This window comes from Carlito syrichta, unplaced genomic scaffold, assembly GCF_000164805.1.
Source record: "Carlito syrichta isolate Samal-C Ts95f unplaced genomic scaffold, Tarsius_syrichta-2.0.1 Scaffold306846, whole genome shotgun sequence".
NCBI classification, from domain to species: Eukaryota; Metazoa; Chordata; class Mammalia; order Primates; family Tarsiidae; genus Carlito; species Carlito syrichta.
In genome coordinates this window covers 615,374-626,019 of record NW_007250942.1, presented here as the reverse complement: position 1 = coordinate 626,019, position 10,646 = coordinate 615,374, and the positions used below count along the sequence as shown (strand labels likewise).

The window sequence follows — 10,646 nt, the reverse complement described above, 5'->3', positions numbered from 1 at the left end:
CACCCGGGCAACTTGGCGAGACCTCATCTCTACAATAAATCAAAAATTAGCCGGGCATGGTGGTACACGCCTGTAGTTCCAGCTCCTTGGAATGCTGAGGCAGAAGGATTGCTGGAGCCTAACAGGTTGAGGCTGCAGTGGCTGGGAGTATGCCACTGCACTCCAGTCTGGGTGACGGAGTGAGACTCCAACTAAAAAAAAAGAGCTCTCCGGCAACAAGAACACAACAGTGCCGGCAGAGGTGGCCTCAGTCTGTAGCAGCTTCAGGAGATGACTTGACTCCCACCTCAGGCTGCCCCTCTTGCTTTTTACAGGGTTCCTCCAAAAAATACTCGGGCCACTCCAGAACACAGCTAAGGAACACATGGTACTTAGATGGGAAAGTGGCATATGGACCTGAAATCCCTAAATTACTTTATGATTTTTGCAGACCTGGAGGAACCTTGCTCAGAATGATTCCTGGCCATGCACTTGTCGGTTAGTCCAGGCATGATGCTATCAATTTTCCAGCTACCAGTGGACAAGGATGAGCAATAAAATTAGTTATTGCTTAAGCTTTGGGCAGTGATAGCACAGAATTGTATCCCCCCCAAAACGTATATGTTGAAATCCTAACCCTCAGTACCTGGGCGTATGAATGCATTTGGAGATAGAGTCTTTTAAAAAGTAAAATGAGGTAATATGGATGGAACCTCATCTAGCATGACTGGTATCCTTACAAGAAGAGGAGATGAGGACATACAACACAGAGGACGGATGATGTGAAGACACTGGAAAAAGACTGTCATCTACAAGCCAAGGGGAGAGGTCTTAGAAGAAACCAAGCTGCTGACACCTTGACTGCAGCTTTGCAGTCTCCAGACTTGTGAGAAAAATAATTTCCGTTGCTTAAGCCACCCACTCTATGCCAGTTTGCTATGGCAACCCAAGCAGACTCATACAGGCAGCAAAGAGTCTGAGATTAACTGTGACCATTTGCAACAATGATCGGCATCATACATGGTCACCAGAGGTGAAGAGTCACAACTATTAAAGAACAGAGAGAATTCAGGGAACAGTGCATCCTGTTTCTCTACGTTAACTGATCCCCAATATCTCTGTATCCGTTTTCTAAAATTTTGTGGCTTAACACAACAACCCTTCATTTGCTCATGACTCTGGGCCAACAGTTTGGCCGAGAGCATCTGGGAAGCACTTCAGCTGGCCTCTCTGGAGGTCACTCACACGGATTCAGTCAGTCATCTGGCAGTTTGTCTGGGGAAGGATGATAAAAAATGGCCTCGCTCACTTGTCTGGCAATTGGTACCGGCTGTTGGCCTCAGTGCCTTGGTTCTCATGATCCAGCAGGCTGGGCAGGGTTGCTCTCCTGGGTGGTCTGGGGTCAGCAATCTGAAAGCACAATAGCAGGAGCTGCAAGGCTTTTGGAGGCTGAGATTCAGAAGTCTCACAGTATCACTTCAAATACATTCATCTGGGCAAAGTAAGCCACGCCATTTACCACTGCAATAACAGAATATCACAGACCAGGTAATCTGTAAGAAAAATATATATTTCTTACAGTTCTGGAGGTGAAAGTCCAAGGTCAAGGGGCCCACTTCTGGTAAGCATCTTCTTTCTATGGTAGAACGCTGGAGGACAAGAGAGACATGAGAGAGAGAACAGGCAAGAAGGGGCCGAACTCAAGATAAAAGAGCCACTCTCAAAATAACTAAGCCACCCCACCACAGTGCCATTAATTCATCCATGAGGGCAAAGCCCTCCTAACCTCATCACCTCTTATTAAACCTCACCTCCCAACCCTGCTGCATTGGGGATTCAGTTTCCAACACATGAATTGCAAGAGACATGTACAAACCATGACACAGGGCCATATTCAATAAGAGAAGAATTAAACCCACGTCTTTTTTTTTTTTTTGAGTTGGAGTCTCACTCTGTCGCCCAGACTAGAGTGCAGTGGCCGCTCCCCGGCCACCGCAGCCTCGACCTGCTGGGCTCCGGCGATCCTTCCGCCTCAGCCTTCCAAGTAGCCGGAATCACAGGCATGCGCTACCATACCCGGCTGCTTTTTTGATTTATTGTAGAGATGAGGTCTCGCTGCCCAGGCGGGTCTCGAACCCGCGGGCGCAGGCAATCCACTCATCTCAGCCTCCCAAAGGCACGGGATTGCAGGCTGAACCACCGAGCCCGGCTTAAACCCACTTCTTGATGGAAGGAACAAAAAAGACCAAGCTGCATGTGCACAAGATGGGGGTATCATTACAGCCATCTTGATCAACAGGGAGGTGTAATCACAGCTGTCTTTATAAACATGTTATCACACTCCTTTTGGACTATCAGGATCATTTCCCAGATTATGAGGTGGGTTCATGTTCCATCCCAGGCATTTACAACAGGGACCAGATTCATGTGTGTGAGTATGTTTTGTTTTGTTTTGTTTTTGAGTTGAAGTCTCATTCTGTCACCCAGACTGGAGTGCAGTGGCACGCTCCCAGCCACCATAGCCTCGACCTGCTGGGCTCCGGCAATCCTTCCACCTCAGCCTTCCAAGTAGCCAGAACTACAGGCGTGCACTACCGTGCCGGCTAATTTTTTACTTATTGTAGAGATGAGGTCTTGCCAAGTTGCCCGGGCAGGTCTCGAATCCACGGGCTCAGGTAATCCACTCACCTCAGCCTCCCAAAGTGCTGGGGTGACAGGCTGAGCCACCGAGCCCAGTCAATGTGAGTATGTTTTGAAGACCATGATACTTGCTTATCCATCCATTCTGTAAATGCAAAGTGAAAAATCTATTCTGGGAATACAGAGATGGAAATGATATAATGCCCGCCTTCAAAGAACCCTCGCTTATTAGGGTCATAGAGGCACAAATAAGTGGATCAAAACAGAATTGTGTACAGAGAGGTCAATTCTAGGGAGGAGACAGTGAAGAAAGTCTTCTTCATAAAGGAGATGACTCTTGCCCCAAGTTTAGAACAATGAGGTACTTGCCAGGTGCATTGGGAAGAGATGTTCAAGGCCTGCAAGGAAGATGATTCCTGATAAGAGGTAGCACCACTCCCTGGTAAGGTAAGGGAGGGACTTCTCTGCCATACTTGGGAGCACGAGTTTTCTCCATAGGCAACAGAGAGACCCTAAAGATTTCTAGGCATGGGCTTGTTATGGTCATGCATGCCATTTGGTAAAATGTGCAGGATGTTCTTAAGGCCAGAGGGCCAGTTGGGGAAGGGATCTTCCAATTTGGGTATTATAGTTGCAAACAACGGAATGAACGCTGACCAACTGAAGCCAGGAGTCATGAGCTCAAGATTATGGAAGTACTCACAGGGTTGAGGAGGGCTAGAGAACCGAGCATGTAGCCCTCCAATGGGGGACAGCTCCAGAAAGCATGAAGACAAGATGCACTCTGTCTTCCCCCTAGAGCTTGCCAATGGATACATGCATCCTAACTTCCTATTTTGTTCAACCTCCACATCTGAGCCGTAGACTCTTAGGAGAATTATTTTAACTTTTTTTATTTTTTTTTATTATAGAGATGTGGTGCACAATTCAGGGTTAGGTATACAAACGTTGATTATGCAGGCGCCCTTGTTGATGAGGTGTGCCCCTCCCTCCCCTCACAGTTTCCCTCAACTGCCCATCCCACCCTCCTCCCCTGACAGTTTCCCATTACTGCCAAACACTTTCCTATAGTATTATAAATGTTCCAGGTCAGCTTATGAGTGAGAACATAGGGTATTCTGTTCTTTGTTTCTGTGATAGATCACTGAGTATGATTGACTCCAAATCCATCCAAGTTGCTGCAAAGTCCATGTGTTTGTCTTTCTTTATGGCTGCATAATATTCCATTGTGTATATGTACCACATTTTCTTTATCCAGTTCAGCGTCGATGGGCAACATGGTTGGTTCCATGTTTTTGTTACTGTGAATAGAGCTGCAACAAACATACGTGTGCAGGTATCTCTTTTGTAGAATGATTATAACTTTCATGCACTTACTAATCTACAAAGTGGGGGTGACAATGCCGTGATGGCATCATATGGTAAAAAATATATATTGGCGTCTTTATTCACAGCTTCCTGGCCAGAGCTCTTAAAATATTTGCAATTTCCTAAATGGTAAGGGGAATAGGAGCAGCATTTGCTATAATATTTGGGTTTTGTCCCCAGGTCCTGAGTGATCAAGATGAAAGCAGCATCCTTTGCTATTTATAAGGAGTCCTTCTCAACCTGGTTTAATGTTAATGAGGAGACTTTTGGATCTCTTCAAGGGGTGGGGGGCTGGCTGCCAAGGTAACTAGTCTTGTGAATAAAAAGTTGGAACTCTCAGCTCCACCCACTGGCCTCCAGGGAGGGGAAAAGGAATTAAGGTTGAGTCAATCAGAAATGGCCAATGATTTAATCAAGTGTGCCTAAGTAATGAAGCCCCCATAAAATCCCTAACCAAAGTGGTTGGGGGAACTTCCGAGTTGGTGAACAAGACCACATCTTCTTGCTGGGAGGGTGATCTACCCCCAAACTCCATGTGGATATATGTTCCTGTACTCAGAGCCCTTCCAGACCTCTTTCTGTATATCTCTTCATCCAGCTGCTCCTTTTAAAATATCCTTGTAATGAATCAATAACAGTAGATAGACTGTTTCCCTGGGTTCTATGAGCCGTTCCAGCAAAGTATTGAACATGAGGAGAGGATTGTGAAAACCTCCCATTTATAGCCAGTTGGTTAGAAATATGAGTAACAGACATCCCGATACTTGTGATCTGGCATCTGAAGTGGGGCGGTCTTGTGGGACTAAGCCCTTAAGCTGTGGGGTCTATGCTAACCCCAGGCCCTTAGTATAAGAGCTGAGGTAAATTGTAGGACACCCAGGCAGCATCCACTGAGAACTGGAATATTGGTTGGTGTGTGGGGGGAAAACAAAGCCTACACATTTGGTGTCAGAAGTGTTGTGTGAGTAGATAAATCGTTTTATCTTTTGAATATCTATTCCGCCTGCCTCAGAGTTTTCTTTAAAGGGCCAAATAAAAACAGTATATAGACATTATAAACTGTAACTCCCGTGTGAGTGAGTGGGAAGCAGCATCTGTGTCTATGTCACATTTGCATAGTTCTGTTGAGATAGTTTAAAAAAAATATATCAGCTTGCTCTTGCCACACAGAAATGACCTGAGTCAGTTTCTCAATCTATTTTGCATTTGTTAGCTTGCTAAGGAGCAACTCGTTGATCCTCAGAATCTTGAGGGACAAGGTACAATGAGGTGAGTGTTAGGGTACAGGTAGGGTGAGGGTGGATGGCTGAATGGAGAGGGGCACTATCGCCTGAGCCGGCATGCTGGAGGTGCACTCTAGCAACCAGAGAGCCAAGTCATACAAAGAATTGCAACGCACAAAGAGGTGAAAGAAGAAAATATTTATTTAAGAAAGCTTCACCCCCCCCACAGACAGGAAGTGGGCCTACACTCTAGGTGAGTGTGACCCTGTAGCCCCCCAAGCCCTGGCTTAAATCCTTTCCCCTGGAGATGTTGCAATCAGGTAGACTTGACTGCCATGACTTCCTTGTTGACCACTTGTGGATGTCTCGGAGACCCCGAGGGGGGCTTCTGGTCACCAAGCATTGAGTATACAATGGGTCGATACTGGTCATGCTTGAGAAATGTGAGTTTCTAAAAAAACAAATTGTAATAGGCCGGTACTGGCGTAGGGAGTCTGTGTTTCAGAAAAGACAAAGTCGGCAAAGTTAATCTTTACCTAGAGCATGTCTTTCTCCAAAACATAGCCTCTACTTTCTCATCATTGTGTTAGGGTTTAGGAACAAGATAAAAAAATTCATTTCTCCAGGACTTTGCCTCCACTTTCCCATCATTGTGTTAGGGTTTAAGAACAAGATTTTTTTTAATGGCTTCCGCCTATGAGAACAGGCATTAACAACCCTCCTCTGGACTTCATCTCCCATCTCCGCTCTTTTTTCCTTCTTACCTCCATTCTCCTCTCACTTTTTTTTTCTGGAGTTCTCTGATTCACTCACCGTTTATTTTTCCACTCAGAAATCCTTGTGCCCGCCTGTGAAGTCCTCACAAAGCCCCAGGCACCACACCTGGACAAGTTTTCTTTCACATAATGGTTTAACTCTTTAGCAGCGGAGGGACCTTGAATGGGTTGGTGTTAGGCAGTTGCTGTAGAAACATATTCTATCATCCCCCATGCCAGCCCTGTGCCTCACACTCGGGGATGGTACCAGGGGCTTGTTTTTGAGTCCTTCATGTATAGAAGGTCTAGCTCTTGTCTACTTGAAAGAAGCTCAGAGGAATCCTTACTTGTAAACCCATATAAAATAGAGCTAAATGCAACAGAGTGGCTGCTCTGGGAGTCCCTGGGGAGCATTTTCAACACACAGGTGCCTTCCTTGCTTGGATGAACTTTATCCTCTCATGGACTTTATGTATAGCGTGCTAAGGTAATCTGTCCAAAGACACAAAACTAGTAAGTAGGATGTGAGTCTTGTCTTTCTGACTCCAGGATTTACACTCTCAGTACTGTACTGAAATGAGGAAAGCCAGCAGAAGATCATGAAGGTATCCTATGAGCACCTATTCCAGGAGAGAAGGAAGCAACCAGTGGAACCAGAGCTTAACTTCCTCTGCTGACCCCAGGCACTAGCAGCTCCTAAGACCAGGACAACCACAGTAACCGTTAACTTTGAACAACACTTGACCCTCTACCAAGAACTCCCCTCACTTGCATCCACACAGCAGCAGAGAATAGGGGTTACTGGTTCCCTTTCATAGTACAATGAGTTGCATACTGTCCTCCCCAAATTCATGTCCACCCAAAACTCGGAATGGGAAGTTCTTTGGAAATAGGGTCTTTGCAGATATTAAGAATCTCAAGATGAAATCATACTGGATTTAGGATGCACCCTAAATGCAATGACTTATGTCTTTATGAGAGAAAAGAGAAGGAGACTCGGTCACACAGAGATACACAGAGGAGAAGGCACAGAATGGCGGGCAGCCCCTAGCCAAGACACACCGGGTACTTCCAGCAGCCGCGAGAAGGTAAAAGGCAAGAAGGGATTCTTCCCTAGAGTCTTCTGAGGGAACATGGCGCTGCCTTATGGGTTTCAGACTTCTTGAGAGAATAAGTTATGTTGGGGGTTTTTGGGGGGGGGGTAGATTTTTTTTAAACTTTATTTTAAAAATGTGGGTACAATTCAGGACTAGATATATAAATGGGCATCACACAGGTGAAGTTTAGGCCTTCCATTGATCTTCCCTTTACCTGATTTGGGATCAGGTACTTTTGTTGATGTTATATGCTCTCCGTCCCTCCCTTGGCGGTTTCCCACTACTGCCAATCTCTTTCTTGTAGTATTATGATAAATTTTCGGGGTCCACTTACAAGTGAGAACATGTGGCACTCAGTTCTTTGTTTCTGAGATAGATCACTGAGTATGATAGACTCTAAATCCCTCCAAGTTGCTGCAAAGTCCATAATTTTTTCCTTCTTTATGGCTGTGTAATATTCCATTGTGTATATATACACTTTTTTAAATCCAGTCTACTTTCAATGAGCAGTATGGTTGGCTCCATGTTTTTGCTATTGTGAATAGTGCTGCAATAAACAGGCATGTGCAGGTATCTTTTTCATAAAATGATTTGAATTCCTTCAGATATTTTCCCAGAAGGGGGGATCGCTGGGTTGTATGGAATGTTGGTTTTTAGTTCTTTTAGAAATCACCACACTGTTTTCCACAAAGATGGTACTAGTTTACTCCCACGAACAGCATAGACGTGTTCCCTTTTCTCTGCATCCCTTCCGGCTTCTGTTGTTTTTTGAGTTATTAATCATGGCCATCCTGATTGGAGTTAGGTGGTTATCTCAGTGTGGTTTCGATTTGCATTTATCTGATGATTAATGAGGCTGAGCATTTTTTCATGTATCTGTTGGCTGCTCCTATGTCTTCTTTGAGAAGTGTCTATTCATATCTTTTGCCCACTTTTTAATAGGACTGGTTGTTTGCTTTTCCTTTTGGCACATTTGAGTTCCTTGTAGATCCTGGATGCTAGGACTTTGTCAGATATATATTTGGCAAACATTTTCTTCCGCTCTCTTGATGGCTTCTTTTGCTTTGCAGAAGCTTTTCAGTTTTATGAGGACCCATTTGCCTATCTTAGAACTTATGGCAGAAATTGCAATAGTCAACCAATTCCTGATCAAAACCCCAAAAGTTCTGTTGTTTTAGTCTACCTGGCTTGTGGTACTTTGTTGCAACTGCCTAGGAAATCCATAAACATGGTGAGAACACTAAGACTCAGAGACACTACATGATAACCAAGGTCATATGACAATGAGATAACTCAGGGTCACAGTTTGAGTTCCCTAACGAGGATTAGGGTGTAGGTAGTTTATGCGGGAAGTGCAGGAAATACAAGCAATGAAATAAGAAAAAGGAGAATAAAGAGGATATTGTGAGGCCAGGGACCACAGGGACTGGGTGAAGCCAGAGGACATTTTGAAACCGGGCACTGAACATGCGTAATTCCATAGGCAGGTTCTGTAAAGAGTACCAAGAACTCACTTCATTATCATCACCTCAAGGAGCCAAGGGCATTTTAATGCCTCGACTCCCATCAGGCAGGGGTTGAGAACTGCTGGGGCAGGAGTTATGCACTCCTGACCTATCGCATATGCAGGTTTGGGGGCTTTCTGCAGCTTTGGAATGAGCTCTCAGGCACAGAGACAGTGACCATTAGGAGTCAAGTTGGGAGCGCCCAGGCATGAAAGGTCTGAGGAATCCAGGTGGGGTCTAGACATTTTCCCTTTCACCTGGACCACCTTAAAGAGAAAGCGTGTGCTCAGATATTCTGTCCTAAATGATAGACAGAAATATTGACTATGATCCCTCATAAAGCTGTTAATTTACACCCCTGAAAGTGCTGTGTCACTCAACACTTACGACCCGTTTATGTCCTGAGCACACTATAAATTCAAAGGTCGGTCAATTCAACAAGTTGACACATTCTATTACAACTCTCCATGCTGGATAAAGAAAAGAATAAATCAATATCCAGTGACAAACAACATGATGTGAAACACATGGATACATCTAGACCATGGAATGAGTCATCATTTGGAATTTTGTTCAAAAAATTATGAAATCCCAAACTTATATTTGTTCCCAGGAAGTCTTCTAATTCCTGGAGACACTGGGAAATTCCACACTGGGTACATCCAATCCAGGATCTACGCTGTCTCTAAAAGTATAGCCTGGTGTGGTTTCTGGGAAACCAAGGCTGTCTTCCATGTCCAAGTCAAATGGTTAGAAACAAGAACACTCAGTTTCCCTAAAATTAAGTTTCTGTGGGTGGTATATTTAGAAATTTGCCTAAGTCTCCTTTGAACCTATTTATCATCTTCAGATATAACCCTTTCCAGAAGAAACAAGTTTCCTAAACTTACTCATAGCATCACCTGACCAAGTCTTACGTCCTTTCCAGTTACAAGGCAGAAACCCCCAGTTCAAGTATGAATAGCCAATAAGAAGAACAATATCTTTAAAGCATTAAATGACTTTCGGTTTGGGGCTTGGCAGAGGCCCAGGTACAACTTTTTTCAGTCGTTCCAAATCCGGGTTCATCCGACACCAGCCAGCTCCACAACGCCACCCAAGTTCAACCCCAACAAGATCAAAGTCGTGTACCTGAGATGCACCGGGGGTGAGTTCGGCGCCACGTCTGTGCTGGCCCCCAAAACCAGCCCCCTGGGTCTGACCCCAGAAAAGGTTGGTGATGACATCGCCAAGGCAACCGGTGACTGGGGAGGTCTGAGGATTGCAGTGAAACTGACCATTCAGAACAAATGGGCCCAGATGAAGGTGGTACCTTCTGCCTCTGCCCTGATCACCAAAGCCCTCAAGGAACCATCGAGAGACAGAAAGAAACAGAAGAACATTAAACACAGAGGGAACATCACTTTTGATGAGACTGTCAACATTGCCCGACAAATGCGACACCGGTCTGTAGCTAGAGAACTCTCTGGAACCATTAAAGAGAGCCTGAGGACTGCTCAGTCTGTGGGCTGCCACGTTGATGGCCGCCACTGCCGTGACATCATAGATGACATCCATAGTGGCACAGTGGAATGCCCCGCTAGTTAAGAAGCAAAAAAGGAAGTATATTTCAATAAAAAGTCATTTGACAACTAAAAAAAAAAACATTAAATGAGCACTTATAATGTGTCAGATACCCTGTTAAACCATTTTATGCTTAACATCTCATTTAATCCTTATATAAACTAGATAAGGTAGGTGCTATTATTTTGCTATTTTCCAGATGAGGAAACTGAGGATTAGAATGGTTAAGCTTCCTGCAATTGATTAACCAGTTAATGAACGGCATTGCTTTACTTGAGGGATTGCGATCACAGACAGTCCCAAATAAATTATATTGAAATTAATATCCCTCAGGATGCTTGCTTCTGGCAATGATACCAGAAGAAAAAGAGGTCCAAGAGGAAGCCGAATTCCCTGCCCCAGCTGGTGGAGAAGAAGCCAGCTACCACAGAACTGCAGTGAGAGCCTATCAAGCTTTAAAACCCCAGACCCGCAGAATCTTGGAGCGATGTGGGACATGGAGTGAGTCAGGCATCA

At 44.8% G+C, this 10,646-nt stretch overlaps 1 pseudogene; it reads left to right on the top strand.

Moving 5' to 3' along the window:
• Positions 1–5,545: 5,545 nt before the first annotated feature.
• LOC103265794 lies at positions 5,546–10,154 on the top strand (annotated as a pseudogene).
• Positions 10,155–10,646: the final 492 nt, after the last annotated feature.